Source organism: Bos javanicus, chromosome 27 (genome assembly GCF_032452875.1).
Source record: "Bos javanicus breed banteng chromosome 27, ARS-OSU_banteng_1.0, whole genome shotgun sequence".
In the NCBI taxonomy this organism is placed as follows: Eukaryota; Metazoa; Chordata; class Mammalia; order Artiodactyla; family Bovidae; genus Bos; species Bos javanicus.
In genome coordinates this window covers 67,409-85,023 of record NC_083894.1, presented here as the reverse complement: position 1 = coordinate 85,023, position 17,615 = coordinate 67,409, and the positions used below count along the sequence as shown (strand labels likewise).

Sequence of the window (17,615 nt, the reverse complement as noted above, 5' to 3'; positions counted from 1 at the left end):
ACTGAATCACATGACTATATACCCCAAACCAATACAACATTGTAAATAAACTATAGTTTAATAAGATAAGCAAGCAAACACTTCATTGTCAATATTAATCATTAACTAGGGAATTATGATTTAACTCCTTCACTTTTGCACTGTGATCTCCTCCCTTCTCAGCTTCTCAAGAGCATCAGCCATATTTCTCTCTTCAATTGGGTCATTAATAGCACATATAATATCAAGAAAGAGCAGTGAGATTCTCTGTAATTTAGTGAGTGACCTTACTAGTTCTTGCATTCAGGTTATTACCTATCTTTCATTATTTTTGGCTAAGACATTTTACAACTCAAAATAGAGAAGTTGACTCACACAAAATAATATCAATGTCAACAATGTCTGGCCATAGAAATTCAAATTGTGTCAGGTGAAATGCAAGTAATGATAGCCCTTTGGATACTTGACTAGTTTTGCATCAACTTATAAATTCATTTTAGCACCCCTTACTGACGATAAATATGTGGTGAACTGTTGCCTGAACTGATGGTAACATCTTACTGGTTTCTACATTAAATATTAATAATAAATTCAATAGAATCTTTGACATGTGTCCATTCATCATTTGCATAAAAATTCAATAATATTCTCTTTTAAAATGTATCCTTTTACAAATGGTAAACTTTAAAGAAACTATAGAAATAGATCCATTCACAGATACCCACTGACTGTTTTAAAAAATTCAATGGTACATGAAAAGATCTTAGAAGCTTTTAGACAAACAATAAAGATTAAGTAAATTTTTAAAAATATGAATTCAGTCATATGATTTCAACTTTTCAACAAATATGAATCCTACATTTGCAGGTAAAAAATGCATGAGAAAATACAATTGTCTTATGGAATTACATAAAGTAAAATTCAAGAGGCAACTAAGGAATAAATGTCTGTATAACGTAAGAATGTCCAAGATTTACACTTGACTACAATGTCTATAGATTAAAATTTGTATAGATTAAAAAGAAATGACCCACAACTCCCTATTCATTTATTTAAAATATACTATTTGTAATTATACATTTGCTTATTTTCTTGTTTATTTCATTGTCTGTCTCTTTCCTTAGTCTCCAGCCTCACTGAGGACAAAGGCTGTTTTGTTCACCACTAAATACATTCTTTAGGGCTTCCCTGGTGGCTCTATGGTAAAGAACCCACTTGCCAATGCAGGAGATGTGAGTTTGATCCCAGTGTCAAGAAGTTCCCCTGGAGAAGGAAACATATTGCAGAAACCCACTCCAATATTCTTGCTGGAAAATTCCATGGACAGAGGAGCCTGGCAGGCTACATTCTGTGGGTTTGCAAAAGAGTGGGGCATAACTTAGTGACTAAACAACAACAAATGCATTCTCCATAGTAAGTTTTGTCCAAGTCAGACCTTTTAGAATTAGGACATAGTAAATATTTTTATATGAATAAATTTATGAGACCATTTTATTTTTGTTATAGTTCTTTCTAAAATATATTTTCTGAAATATACATATGGAAAATTCAATCAGAAAAAAGCATATCTTTTTACAAAGGAGTTCACCTTACAAAGATAAATTGGGAAATTGTCTGCACATCTGCAAGAGATGCGCAGATGCCCCATGGGGGTATGTGAGCTTCCTGGAAAAAAAAAAGCATAGGAGTAAAGCATAGGAGTCTTTTCCAGGAATCAGCCAGAAATTATAATGCCCTAATAAGCTTATTTTTTTCCTCCCCAGGAAGAATTGTCTTAAATCCTGGGTCTACTCACTGAACTTTTAATTCTAGCTGTAGGGTTCTCAGTATTTCCCATGGCAGCTCACTTCAGTCTCCCTCAGCTAACTGATTCTGCCCTGTCCTGACAAATGAGCATTATATACTCCATGTCCATAGTCATCATATACTCCATTTCCTCATAGTCTCCATGTCCCATGTCTGATCTCAGTGCTTTGGATGTTGATGCAATAGGGAAATATAATTAAGAACTTTGGCATATTTATTTATTAGGTAGAAATTGAGAAATTGAAGCTATGATTTACATCTTTGGCAAAGTATACTGATGGGAAATTTCTATATTTTTAGAGATATTGAGACCTTTTCTATATTACACATTTTGTCAGAATTCTCCTTAAATGCCAATTTAACATCAAGCAGAATATTCAAAAGCAGAGACATTACTTTGCCAACAAAGGTCCGTCTAGTCAAGGCTATGGTTTTTCCTGTGGTCATGTATGGATGTGAGAGTTGGACTGTGAAGAAGGCTGAGCACCGAAGAACTGATGCTTTTGAACTGTGGTGTTGGAGAAGACTCTTCAGAGTCCCTTGGACTGCAAGGAGATCCAACCAGTCCATTCTGAAGGAGATCAGCCCTGGGATTTCTTTGGAAGGAATGATGTTAAAGCTGAAACTCCAGTACTTTGGCCACCTAATGCGAAGAGTTGACTCATTGGAAAAGACTCTGATGCTGGGAGGGATTGGGGGCAGGAGGAGAAGGGGACGACAGAGGATGAGATGGCTGAATGGCATCACTGACTCGATGGACGTGAGTCTGAGTGAACTCCGGGAGTTGGTGATGGACAGGGAAGCGTGGCGTGCTGCGATTCATGGGGTCGCAGAGTCAGACACGACTGAGCGACTGAACTGAACTGATACATATATATGTATATATGTCACTTTTCTATAGAGACAAAGGCAAAATATCAGAGAAACACATATTTATTTTTTAGAAGTGGAAAAACTGCATGCTAAAAAAAATCTCAAAATTAGTTCAATTTACCAAACATATCTGTAACAGTGGAATCACAAGTTCTCTTGTAAGATTTTATGCAATTAGAGATGTATTACTGCATGGAAATTCCAGGTTTTAAAATTCTGACTTTATCTTAGGTGTGAAGCCTCATCTTATAAGAAATCTGTCTGATGAGTTAAGCAGCTGGTAAGTTAAATCCAGTTCATAATTATAATAGTGATTTTCCTTAAAATGAACATTTGAATCATTCTGATTGTATTTATGATCTAAGCCTTCTAACTAACCTTTGAAAAATTCCAGAAACTTTAAAATGCTATTTTTACTATTTGGGAAAACCTGGCTTCAACTATCATGACTTGTGATTTGTACATGAGCTCTTAAAATTATCAGTGCCATGTCTCTCAGCAGCTCTCAAAATATTGCTAGATTTATTTGTCTTTTCATATTTCAAAAATTTAATCATATTATTAGCTCTTTGGATTCCATTATGGAAAAAAGTTTAATATGAAGAAGAATGCACTGGCCCAGCAGATAAGTGGACAGTATTGCAGTGAAGGAACTGAAGATATATTAAAAAAAAAATTAAAATCAAAACACCAGTATGTTGATTCCTCCAGTTCCATTCTTCTTTCTCAAGATCGCTTTGGCTATTCGAGGTTTTTTGTATTTCCAGACGACCCAGAGGGATGGTATGGGGAGGGAGGAGGGAGGAGGGTTCAGGATGGGGAGCACATGTATACCTGTGATGGATTCATTTTGATATTTGGCAAAACTAATACAATTATGTAAAGTTTAAAAATAAAATTAAAATTACAAAAAAAAAAAAAAAAAAAAACCCCAGTATGCTTCTAAGATTATGCAGAAGCAAAAATATATGATGAAATTTTCAAAGAAGCTATTTGAATGGATAGTATTTAAGTGGTATGTTTCTTTTTCCTTAGTTGAGATGAAGAAAAATTATCAAAGGGAAACATAAATATCTGTCTGATTCAGATCAGTTCAGTTCAGTTCAGTTCAGTCGCTCAGTCCAGTTCAGTCGCTCAGTCGTGTCCGACTCTAGGACGCCATGAATCGCAGCACACCAGGCCTCCCTGTCCATCAATAAGGTTAATCAATTCAAAAGAAAGAAAACAAAAGTATTAACTGGCTGAAATAAGCAGTACATTTATCTTCAGAAATGTGGAAAGTCAGCTCAACCCAGACCAAAGAGAACGATTTGGCTTAATGACAGGATATTTCCCCACAGTGAGCAACCCCAGCCTTCAGGTAAGAAAGCGCAGATTGTTTACGGCAGGGAAACTCTGCTATGTCTTATCCATATTTATCCCATGTTACAATATTACATATTTTAAATAAGCGATTCAAAATATATAGTAAGAATAATACAGTGTACCCATTGACAGGACAAATATAATGTCAATGACAATGAATATTTACTAAATGTTTTATCTTAATATATACCAGTTTCTGTCTTAAGCTGTTATATAAGTGAACTCATCATATCTTTACAGCAGATCCCAGAGTTAATTACAGTATTATTCATTTTATAGATGAAGAAGCTGAGGTTATATATTTTATTTGTGATTATGCTCCAAGTGAATTTTGGAGCATCTCATTCTATGTAGGTCCAGAACTCATAACCTTAATTACTAGAATCTACGACCACTCAAATAGTGTGAGGACCTCCTAAATTTATAACACTATGGGGGTTCCAAGAGGAAGGAGGGGAAACTAACATGTTTTTGAGCATCAAGTTCTGTATATGTAAGCTTATTTACATTCCACAGTAATCCTGTAAATTAGGCACTGCATGCTTATTTTAAGGAAGAAGGAAAAAGTATTTGAGGAGGTGAAGACTCTTGCATTTGAGTATCAGAGCTATGTCTGAACACAACTCTTATCTCTGAAGTTTCTGATATTAATATTAATAATATTTCCTATCTTGTTCAGGGAAGGATAGTACAAGGTACAGTTCCTGAGATGGTGTACTCACATTTTCTCTGGGGCCTTGATCTTATAGTTAGTAATCATGTGTGTGTTATTTGCTCAGTTGTATCTGACTCTTTGTGACCCCGTGGACTGTAGCCTACCCGGCTTCTCTGTCCATGGAATTCACCAGGCAAAAATATTTATTGAAGTGTGTAGCCATTCCCTTCTCCAGGAGATCTTCCCAACCCAGGGATTGAACCCTGGTCTCCTTCATGGCAAGCAGATTTTTACCATCGGAGCTACCACGGAAGCCCTTAGTAATTGTTGAGGATGGCCAATAACTATTAAATATATAGTACTTTCCAGATATTGCTTTAAGAAATTTCATATTTAGAAACTAATTATTCAAAAAGTCACCATATAAAGAGATATTATCTTTACCTTGATTTTACAGAGAAGTAAACTGAGGCACAGGAATTGTAATGAAATTGCCACTGTATTTGTTACTTTTTATAGTTTCAATGTATCAAGCAGAGAAGGGAAGGCAGGAGAGAGGCAAACAGATGTCTTCCCCAAATTAATGGAGAATCAGAAGTCACACATTATTGGAATCTGGGGAGATCTTCAGAGATTATCTAATCACTTTTATTTTATGAATGGGAGCCTGGGATCCTAGGGAATGAGCAATTAAGCAACAAAGTGGGAGGAAAAAACTAGCTATTTTGCCTACTTACATAATGTATTTACCAGATGATTACATGAATACAGGTATAACTGCTTCTATTTTAGAGAACCGAAGAGATTCCTCTATATAGTCATGCAGATTGTGTGGGTGAATTCTCTAAGAAATTAAGGGAAGAAGTGCTACATCTTGTTTATTGTATTGTGTTTGGGGGAACTATTTTGGAATTAGAGGAACCCATTTCTCAGTATATTATTTCCAAACTAGGCAACTATAATTACAGTCTGATAAGATGTAACTTAAATAACTTCTGAATGTTAATGTATTTTGAAAGAGGAAATAACCTTGCAAGAGAAATATAGACAAATAGGAAAAGCGGAGTTGTAAATATATTAACCTAGAGATGCTACAAATAAAGTTTAAGAAATATGAAAGTTTCATGGAATATTTCACATGAAGGAATTTTTTCCTCTTAAAAGTCAAAAGGGCTTCCCTGGTGGCTCAGAGGTTAAAGCATCTGCCTGCAATGCAGAAGACCTGGGTTTGATCCCTGAGTCAGGAAGATCCCCTGGAGAAGGAAATGGCAACCCACTCCAGTATTCTTGCCTGAAGAATCCCATGGACGGAGGAGCCTGGTGGGCTACAGTCCACAGGGTCGCAAAGAGTCAGACACTATTGAGCAACTTAACTAACTTAAAAGTCAAAAAGGATTACGAGTCCACTCATAAAAATGATTTGTTCTTCAGTTTTATCGTGAATTACCTGACTAAAGGATGATTATTTATTGTATTATTCCTTCAAAATTATAGCATATTGTTCACTTTCCAGATTTTTATTTAATTGATATTTATTTAACATTGACTCTGTGCCAGCACTGCAAAACCCACCCACACACCCTACACCAATTTTGTGATTTCATTAGAAACCACTTAATCAAGCAAATTCTATAGTTACCCCTATTTTACATCCTAAATTGGCACATTATATGTCACCCTACTTAACACTATTAAGATTATCTCTCTTTTTTTTAATTCTTGACAAATATAATTCCTTGCTTCCTCACAAAATAATTTAAATTATATAAAAACTGGAACTTTGTCTAATTTATCACTGTATTCTTAGCTCTTAGAAGAATATTAGCACTAGATATTCAAAAGACTCGTATTAAATGAAAATGATTTCAGTGGGTCTCAAAATAACTTGTCTTTAAAAGGCATTGGTGCCATTTAAAGTAGATATTAGGTTTCCATTTTCTCATCAATGATTCGTTTCATTGGTTTTGTCATTTCAGATAATTTTCTTGAACATCAGATCATGGAAGATAGAAATAATGTTACTGAATTTATCCTCTTAGAACTTTCTATGGACAAGAAAGTCCAGATCCTCTGCTTTTTATTTTTCTTATTCTGTTACCTGGCTATTTGGTTGGGGAATTTGATCATTGTGATTTCTATTACATGCAGTCAGCTAATCACCCAGCCCATGTACTTCTTCCTTAACTGCCTTGCACTCTCAGACCTCTTCTACACCTCCACTGTGACACCCAAACTCATGACTGACTTACTGATGGAGAAAAAGGCCATTTCCTATAAAAACTGCATGACACAGCTTTTCACCACCCACTTCTTTGAGGGGGGATTGAGGTCTTCACCCTCACAGGGATGGCCTGTGACTGCTATGTGGCCGTCAGCGAACCTCTCCACGACGCCATCACCATGAACAGGCAAAAACGTCACTCAATTCTCATAGCGTCGTGTGCAGGGGGACTTCTTCATTCTCTTGGTCTCTTTCTTCTTGCGATTGTTTGACCTTTCTGTGGCCCCAGTGAAATAGATCACTATTTCCGTGATGCATATCTTTTGCTCAAAGTAGCCTGCACTGATACTCACAAAATTGGCTTTTTTGTCATTGCCAATTCTGGCTTGATGGGACTGGTGCTCTTTGTGGTTTTGATGGCCTCCTACACTTTGATTCTGTATAATGTGTGCACATATTCTGCAGAAAGCCACCATAAAGCACTTTCCACCTGTAGTTCCCACATCACAGTCCGTGATCCTCTTTTTCACACCTGTCATCTTTGTTTACATTAGACCTGCCACAACATTACCAGAAGATAAAGTGTTTACGCTCTTCTACACAATTATTGTCCCCATGCTCAACCCGCTTATCTACACACGTAGAAACATGGAGATGAAAAATTCCATAAGAAGAGTTTGGTGCAATAAAAAGGTTCTGGGAAGGGAGGTTAATGATTTGAAGGTCATTTGTCTCTGACGCTAGTGACTGTCTTCTCATCACTCCCTCTGTTGCTGATTCTCTCCTGCTAATGGGAAAATCAGTCAGAATGTGTAAAAGCCAAGCCTCCAACAACAGCTTGCCTTCAGTGGTTCCTTCTTTATTTTCCTCTCAATGCGTTTTCCTTGATTTCACTTTTCACTAATAATCCCCTTTGTTTAAAAAAAAAAAAAAGAAAAGAAAACTTGTTACAGAGTAAAAACATACTGAAAAATCTGGAGGGAGAGTGATCCTGCCTGTATTGAAGGCTAAACCTGGGGGAGACTTCGCTCTCAAAATACTTGGCCTCAAGGTATAAAAGGTAATAATATGTTAAAAGGTAAAAGACAGTTGAAGAATCCACCTGCTAATGCAGGAGACACAGTTTCAATCCTTGGGCCAGGAAGATCCTCTGGAGAAGGAAATGGCTACCCACTCTAGTGTTTTTGCCTGGGAAATCCCATGGAGAGAGGAATCTGGTGGGCTACAGCCCATGGGGATGCAAAACAGCTGGACATGATTCAGCGACTAAACAAAAACAAAAAGGCAGTTATAGGAAAATAAGAACAATCACATACTGCAAACTCCTTTCAGAACTATATACCTAGCCTCGTATCCTACAACTCTAGATTTCTTTTAATCAAGTACCCAGAGATCTTTTTGTGTGTATTTGTGAACTGCGATTATTTTACTTAAGTGAAAAGAATATATAGATCTAAATACAACATAGTGTAAAGTCCAGCCTCATAGTCTACATGGCAAGTCTTACAGTCTGAAAAGCAAGTCACTGTGTGATCTGTTTGTGAAGTAACATTGTAAGTATTGGGGAAAATATATGTGTTTATATATATATACAAACTCATGCTATTTTAACTGGGTTTGACATTAAGTATACATGATCAGGGAATAAACTACAACTGACTTTGCTACAAAAAAGAAGAAAATATAAATCCTTTAGTTCCTCAAAATAGATGATTTATCTCAAAGTAAAAGACTTTCACTTACGATCTAAATTCAAGTGTAGAATAATCCTAAAATAATATTTGACAAAATATAGATCAGACTCAGTGATGGGAATATATATATATTCTGCTGCTGTGCTTAGGTGTTTCTGACTCTGTGGCCACATGGACTGTAGCCCACCAGGCTTCTCTGTCCATGGGGATTCTCCAGGCACAAATATCAGAGTGGGTTGCCATGTTCTCCTCCAGGGGATCTTCCCAAGCCAGGGACTGAACCCAGGTCTCCCATACTGCAGGCAGACTCTTTACCAACTGAGCCATCAGGGAAGCCCAAGTATACTGGAGTGGGTAGCCTATCTCTTCTCCAGGGGATTTTCCTGACCCAGGAATCAACCAGAGGTCTCCTGCATTGCAGATGGATTCTTTACCAGGTGAGCTACCAGGGAAGTCTAATGTGTATACATCCATACCTATAGGATTTTCATGATTTTCTAGTGCAAAGTATACATTTTGTTTGAAATACATTTTTAAGATTGCTGCATTTTCTTATGAAAATGTGCATAGTTTTGGATATAAAATGTAACTATTGATAGTATAGATTTGTATTCTATATAATGAGTTAAACTATATTTAATACTATAGATTTATTTTAGGTAATAGGATATTTTCTAATGTTTCTCTCTCAAATAATGTAATATTTTTTAGAATTAATAGGAAAGATTATGAATTTTAAAGAATCATATTATTAATATGTCATAAAAATGTTGTTAACTGTTCTCCACACAAAGATAGGCCATATTAATATTTGGCTATATTATGTGTGTGTCTCCTTCAGAATTTTCCACAGTTTATTGTGATCCACACAGTCAAAGGCTATGGCATAGTCAAGAAAGCAGAAATAGAAGTTTTTCTGGAACTCTCTTGCTTTTTCGATGATCCAGCAGATGTTGGCAATTTGATTTCTGGTTCCTCTGCCTTTTCTAAAACCAGCTTGAACATCTGGAAGTTCATGGTGCACGTATTGCTGAAGCCTGGCTTGGAGAATTTTGAGCATTACTTTACTAGCAACAAAGATCTGTCTAGTCAAAGCTATAGTTTTTCCAGCAGTCATGTATGGATGTGAGAGTTGGACTCTAAAGAAAGCTGAGGGCCGAAGAATTGATGCATTTGAACTGTGGTGTTGGAGAAGACTCTTGAATGTCCCTTGGACTACAAGGAGATCCAACCAGTCCATCCCAAAGGAGATCAGTCCTGGGTGTTCATTGGAAGGACTGATGTTGAAGCTAAAACTCCAACACTTTGGCCACCTGATGAGAAGAGCTGACGCATTTGAAAAGACCCTGATGCTTGGAAAGGTTGAGGGGAGGAGGAGAAGGGGACAACAGAGGATGAGATGGCTGGATGGCATCACTGACTCAATGGACATGGGTTTGGGTGGACTCCGGGAGTTGGTGATGGACAGGGAGGCCTGGTTTGCTGCAGTACATGGGGTCTCAAAGAGTCAGACACGACTGAGGGACTGAACTGAACTGAATATGTATGTGTCTTATTTTTGTACTTGCAAGATACTTTGCAAATATTATTTTCATATTTTGCTTCATATTTACATGTCAAAAAAGAATGGTGTTTCAGAATTGTAAATAATAATCTTAAGGAGGCAAAAGTTATCAAAGTAACTGAATGAATATGTAGTAAATAATGTAAATTAACCAAATCTTACTTATTTTCCCAATTGAATTATCTCCTCAAGTGGATCAGTTGTTTGGAGTTACATTTTCATAAAGATCATCCATTCATCTTCCCAGATAGTTGCGAATATCTGGTAATAACTGATATTTTTCAATATCCCCATCTCTGTGTTTGCTTATAGTGTTTAATAGCCTTCCATAGAGACCTCAGTTCTGCCTTCATGTGTAAATTAAGCATAAACCATAATCCATGACCTTCAGCCACGAACTACAGAGTTTAATACCAGATATTTTGGGTGAGGAATTTTTTAAAAAGATGCTTACAATATATGCCATTCTTATCTCTCTTGTTAATAAGTACAAGTACTAGGAAACAAAGAGGCCAGAATATATTGCTTCATTTCACAGAGACATCATTCATACAAATCTCTCTCTCTCGGAATGAGGCTTAAAATAAGACATTATTCTGCCTGCCTCATTCAGTCTGGATTCATGAGCAATTCAGGTTGTGGGGTGGTGGTTGCTTTTCGCTAGTAAATCACACTGTATGAGAAAACTCATATACTGATTTTAATTCCTATTACGTGGGGATTTCTTATGTTATGTCGGTTCAGTTCAGTTCAGTCGCTCAGTCCTGTCCGACTCTTCGTGACCCCATGAATCGCAGCACGCCAGGCCTCCCTGTCCATCACCAACTCCTGGACTTCACTTAGACTCATGTCCATCGAGTCAGTCATGCCATCCAGCCATCTCATCCTCTGTCGTCCCCTTCTCCTCTTGCCCCCAGTCCCTCCCAGCATCGGAGTCTTTTCCAAAGAGTCAACTCTTTGCATGAGGTGGCCAAAGTACTGGAGTTTCAGCTTTAGCATCATTCCTTCCAAAGAAATCCCAGGGCTGATCTCCTTCAGAATGGACTGGTTGGATCTCCTTGCAGTCCAAGGGACTCTCAGGAGTCTTCTCCAACACCACAGTTCAAAAGCATCAATTCTTCGGTGCTCAGCCTTCTTCATGGTCCAACTCTCACATCCATACATGACTACAGAAAAAGCCATAGCCTTGACTAGACGGACCTTTGTTGGCAAAGTAATGTCTCTGCTTTTGAATATGCTATCTAGGTTGTTCATAATTTTTCTTCCAAGGAGTAAGCGTCTTTTAATTTCATGGCTGCAGTCACCATCTGCAGTGATTTTGGAGCCCCCAAAAATAAAGTCTGATACTGTTTCCACTATTTCCCCATCTATTTCCCATGAAGTGATGGGAGCAGATGCCGTGATCTTCGTTTTCTGCGTGTCGAGCTTTAAGCCAACTTTTTCACTCTCCACTTTCACTTTCATCAAGAGGCTTTTGAGTTCCTCTTCACTTTCTGCCATAAGGGTGGTGTCATCTGCATATCTGAGGTTAATGATATTATCCCGCAATCTTGATTCCAGCTTGTGTTTCTTCCAGTCCAGCATTTCTCATGATGTACTCTGCATAGAAATTAGATAAGCACAGTGACAATATACAGCCTTGATGTACTCCTTTTCCTATTTGGAACCAGTCTGTTTTTCCATGTCCAGTTCTTACTGTTGCTTCCTGACCTGCATACAGATTTCTCAAGAGGCAGGTCAGGGGTTCTGGTGTTCCCATCTCTTTCAGAATTTTATACAGTTTATTGTGATCCATGCAGTCAAAGGCTTTGGCATAGTCAATAAAGCAGAAATAGATGTTTTTCTGGAACTCTCTTGCTTTTTCCATGATCCAGCAGATGTTGGCAATTTGATCTCTGGTTCCTCTGCCTTTTCTAAAACCAGCTTGAACATCTGGAAGTTCACGGTTCGTGTATTGCTGAAGCCTGGCTTGGAGAATTTTGAGCATTACTTTACTAGCATGTGAGATGAGTGCAATTGTGCGGTAGTTTGAGCATTCTTTAGCATTGCTTTCTTTGGGATTGGAATGAAAACTGACCTTTTCCAGTCCTGTGGCCACTGCTGAGTTTTCCAAATTTGCTGGCATATTCAGTGCAGCACTTTCACAGCATCATCTTTCAGGATTTGAAATAGGTCCTCTGGAATTCCATCACCTCCACTAGCTTTGTTCATTGTGATGCTTTCTAAGGCCCACTTGACTTCACATTCCAGGATGTCTGGCTCGAGGTCAGTGATCACACCGTCGTGATTATCTGGGTCGTGAAGATCTTTTCTGTACAGTTCTTCTATGTATTCTTGCCACCTCTTCTTAATATCTGCTGCTTCTGTTAGGTCCATACCATTTCTGTCCTTTATCAAGCCCATCTTTGCATGAAATGTCCCCTTGGTATCTCTAATTTTCTTGAAGAGATCTCTAGTCTTTCCCATCCTGTTGTTTTCCTCTATTTCTTTGCATTGATCACTGAGGAAGGCTTGCTTATCTCTCCTTGCTGTTCTTTGGAACTCTGCATTCAGATGCTTATATCTTTCCTTATCTCCTTTGCTTTTCACTTCTCTTCTTTTTACAGCTAAGTCATACAGTGACTCACTTAGTGGCTCAGTCACACACTTGAGAATGTAAGGAACAACACTTCTTGAAACAGGCAATATCGAAAACAATAGCAGTAATAGTAGAATCATAAGAAGTTAAGTCAAGAACTTCTATTAGGTGTAGCCCAGTGACATCTCCATGTCATCTGACTTAGTTTGCTAAATGACTATAGCTTGCTGTTGATATCCTGCTTGTAGATCCTGAGCATCTGATCTTTATTCAAAGACTGGTTATTGAGATAAGCTTTAGAAACAAACTCAGAATGTCCTTTTTAACAACTTAATTCAACCTCTTAGCAATGTAACATAACCACAAGGAACTATCTAAGGAGTGAGTCTTAGTAAATACAGACCTTAATTAAAAAAACTGGCACTTAATATTCAGTGAAACATAATAGATGCCATAGGCCTGACATCAGTTAGGTGGATTTTTCTTTTAGAGCTCCCCAGTATACGTTGAGATTTCTGTATATGTCGGGAGACAGTCTTTTTATTTACCTGATAAGGCTGTTCAGAACCCAAGTGTCTCCAGTTTCTGGAGGGATGAGGCAGAGAGAAAAAAGGTATAATTTTACCCATAGGAGTAAATCACTAGATTGTTTTAAACGATCAGTAACTCGAGGAGAAGTGCTTCTTTATATCTGAAAACACAGAGTAAAAGTCAACAATATGTCAGACAAAAAGTCGTGAAAATTGTGGTCATATTTAGCAGTCTACTCCATCCCATGCAATTGATCCCTTTGTTCTGCTGTCCTTGCCCAATGACCAAGGACATCAGTGAAAGCAATAGTCTCGAAGAGACTCATGAAGTTTTTGTGAACGTCTGTATGACCTGTCCAGCAAAGTGGGTGCCCTGATCACTGGAGATTGTGGAAAGCACCTTTTAACCATTTTTTTCTATTCTGAGATATTAATCCTGAAGCCAGGAAAGGCATTATCAAATAAAAATGAGGTTTGTCAGGGAGCCAGGAAAAGCCAAGTGGCCATCTTGGACCTCTCATAGCCCCAACTCTTTGGTTTATGGCCATTTATAATCCATTTTAAATTCCCTGAAGACATGTTAACTTTTGTAGAAGCAGAATGAGCTTTGTTCATATGTGCTGTAGTCTGTTCTCAAAAGCCACATTCCAAGAAAACTTTGTTCTTTTAATCAGTGAGAGAAAACCAAATTCCAGTTTGGTAACAGCTTATATTCACTGTGAAACAATAGTTATTCACTTAGTCATAGTAACAATAAGACTTCAAAGGCAGTTTAATGTCTTAACAAACTTGTAGCATGCACAAAACTCTTCTTTCACTTGCAACACACCTGGTTACACTTTCTGTATTCATCACTTCATTTGTGCATTTAGAGGACAGCCACCTGTACGTTTAGACTTACTTTGCTTTTCCTTAATAGAATGGAATTCCATTCCTTATTACTTTTTATTGAAAACACACATCTTACTTTTCTTCAGAAACCATGACTTGTACTTTACATCATCATTCTGTAGATTGGTAAGGATAAATCACCCAAAGTTATATCATTTATAAAAGTATCTTCACAATGCCTCTGTTAATTAGATCAATAAACAAACATCAATATCATGTATCAATTCAGTAATGATTATTTCCCAGATCACACAAGCCTCAAATTCATTTACTTTAATTTTCTTGAATTTAGAATTGTTTGATTTGTAAGCACTGACTTCTCTTTAGGCCAATTAATTAGAGCTCATTGAACCACTTAGCCTTTAGCAATTTTTTCCAAGGATGGAGACATACACCGAGACACACACAAATCTGGACAGACAGAAACCTCACAGTTTTCCACCTGAAATTTAAAATGTCTCTTTGTCCCTTTTAATTTCTTGGCTTGAGTTCCAGCTCATGGCTGGAGTCCCAGATAGAGTGGGCTGTGTATCTCAAGGACATGATAAGAGTTAACTCAGGTTTTTCCCCAGGCATGTTTCTGTTTCTCAGGCAGGATCAGAGCTCCCCAAAAGAGTATTTTCACAAGTCAAACTTTTAGTAATTACATGTGCAAAAAGAACCAGTTTTGCAATTTCAAAAAGATTCCATTTTACCTAGTTTTCTCTGGAGTCCATAGAATACACATGGCCATTCAGGGTTCAAAATGTCATTTCTCCTTCATGTAGTCATAGCTTCATAGCTAAGCTTTAAACCAGAGAGTGCTCAGATGGGCTCTGATGACAGGGGTAGACTGATCGATAAGATGTCCCAGCAGGGATTCTCTCTCTGGGCAGGTGAGGTCTTCTCTTAAAGCAAAGAAACCCCATATATAAGGGATTTTTAGGCCTTGAGGATCAAAATTATCCCAGGTTTTCAAGATATTATTCAAGGGGGGTGGCTCTGGACTGTTAGGCCCCATCTGTAAGAGAGAAAAAAGCAGTGCCCAGTGCCATGGCTTTTTTCTACCAGAGGTGTCTGCCCCTGCTCTAGACGGGGTTGGAGACTGATTTGCCACCTAAGCTTCCTTCCCTGGCCAGAGCTAACCTGTCTCTTACAGGTGAAGGTGTCCTACTCCCAACCCCCCTCGTTCTACCACCCAGGCATGGTGGAGATGCACCAGGGTTAGACCTGATGGCATCCCAGATTGATGTCCAGGTCCTCACCATTAAAACCTTGGTTTGATTTCCCTTTTATTCCGGCACCGCCTGGGGTGGAACAGAGTAGTTTTCCGGATGCTTGCCGAGCCAAGACCACTAGGGGAAGCACCCAACTTCTGTGTACCTGCGCACATTCCTCATAACAGTATAAGTGGCAAGTCATAAAGGGATGAACAGTAAACCCAAGACATCCTCCTGAGAGTGGCCATACGAGTCTATTTAATAACAAAGGAGGCGATGGAGGGCCCGCCTGCGAGGAAAAACTAATCCTTCGTATTCATGGAGTGCCAACATCATCCTTTTTATTCCTGTCCATCAGACTGTACAAAAAGAATACCTAAGGAGTTGAGACAAGAGCCACTGGAGGGCTTCGTCTGCTCTGCTAAGAGCTAGCGTTACTAAGGGAAGAAGCCCAATGCACTTTCAATCTGCCCAAATCTGGGGTGTGCCAATCTGTGTCCTCAGGAATCTCATGCTCACCAGCAATGCCTCAATCCATATAGTCCAGAGGCATAGCCATGACAAGAACTTGCCTGTGTGTCTGTGGGATCAGGATGGTGATTTCCAGTCTGAGAGATGTCCCTGGAGCTAGAGCTCCAGCTAGCTCCCTAAAGTGCTCCTGTCTGCAGTGTCCTGTAAAACTTGGAGTGGGGGCCTTGCTAGAAAAGCACAATAACAGCATGGATTGCAAGTCCCTTGAAAGTCTACAATCTGGCACACAAGGTTAATAACTTTAATTCCCCAAGCAGATATAAAATGGTCAGAGGGACCAGGAAAAGCTGACTGGGGAAAAGAAATTCAGTCCACATGCTTCTGATTTAGTAAAGTAGCTGCTGCTGCTGCTGCTAAGTTGCTTCAGTCGTGTCTGACTCTGTGAGACCCCAGAGTTGGCAGCCCACCAGGCTCCAACGCCCCTGGGGTTCTCCAAGCAAGAGTACTGTAGTGGATTGCCCTTTCCTTCTCCAATGCAGGAAAGTGAAAAGGGAAAGTGAAGTCACTCAGTCGTGTCCAACTCTTAGCGACCCCATGCACTGCAGCCTACCAGGCTCCTCCGCCCATGGGATTTTCCAGGCAAGAGTACTGGAGTGGGGTGCTATTGCCTTCTCCGTAGTAAAGTAGAGACCACAGTAAAAGAGCAAAAGAATCTCAACTCTGAGTGTTCTTACCTTGTCTTGAAGATCTTGGTCAAGCCCCCAAGATGATAACCTAGCAGTCAACAGTGACCGATACCACTGGATTCATGGTGTCTAAGAAGAAGATATTACTCTGGGGCCAAAGACAGTCTCAGTCACTCAGAGCTTTGTGTATATTTTATTTAAAGTGAAGGTGACAGAAAAAGCTTCTGACACAGACATCAGAAGGGGCTCACTAATTTAAGTGGGGCCATATATACTTCTCAACTAGCCTCTGAGAATAGACAAAAAACATCTCAAGGATGTGAGCGTTTTGCCCACACCCTTTCCTATAACATACATCCAAAGCTCAAAAAGAGGAATGTCCTTGAACCTGAGATACTGCTCCCTACAATGCCTACTTGTCTTAGGCAAAAAAATGTGAAAAAGAAAGCAAGCTTGCCTCCTCCTTAAAGGGGCTTTAGGCTTGGACTCTTTATCAACCTGCTGGGACAGGTAAGTATACAGTTAAACTCAGAAAACTCTAATGTTGTAATGGTGGTGAGTAAAGCATTTGTATAACATACCACTGATAACTCATGTAAGTATATCACTTATAAATTCAGTATGAAGGTCAAAAGATAAAATATCAAAATAATGATAACTACAAAATGAAATAATGGAACTATGTTTGAAGAATTAGATGACAGTATGATACGAAGTCAACAAACAGAGAGACGCAATGAAGAGCTACAAATTATTTTTTTTTTAAGGAAACTAACAAATTCTGGATTTGAAAACTAAAATAATTGAAATGAAAAATTGATAGGTTCAACAGCACATTTGAGATGCTAGCAGAAATAATCCATAAACTTGAAGATGAATTCATAGAAATCAATGTAAAAATAAAGAGAAAAAATGTTGAGGGAAAATGATGTAAGGCATCCATTCATTACACCATCAAGTATGGAAGGAGAGAGACTCTCAGAAAGCAGGGAGAGAAAGGGGAAGGAGTAAAATTACTTGTAGACGGAATGGCTGACCGGCAGTTCAGAGCGAAACGGAGGTGCAGCGCAGGGCTCTTAGGGCGCCGGGCGGCAGCAGCCTCG

At 38.6% G+C, this 17,615-nt stretch overlaps 1 long non-coding RNA gene and 1 pseudogene across 1 annotated transcript; both read left to right on the top strand.

The window, feature by feature from the left end:
* Nucleotides 1-6,501: 6,501 nt before the first annotated feature.
* LOC133239748 (olfactory receptor 4P4-like) lies at nucleotides 6,502-7,637 on the top strand (annotated as a pseudogene).
* A 1,019-nt stretch (nucleotides 7,638-8,656) lies between these two features.
* LOC133239773 (uncharacterized) lies at nucleotides 8,657-15,245 on the top strand. Its single transcript, XR_009733955.1, has 2 exons — nucleotides 8,657-9,030; nucleotides 9,435-15,245. It is a non-coding gene; the product is annotated as an uncharacterized LOC133239773 (long non-coding RNA).
* The last annotated feature ends 2,370 nt before the right edge of the window (nucleotides 15,246-17,615 follow it).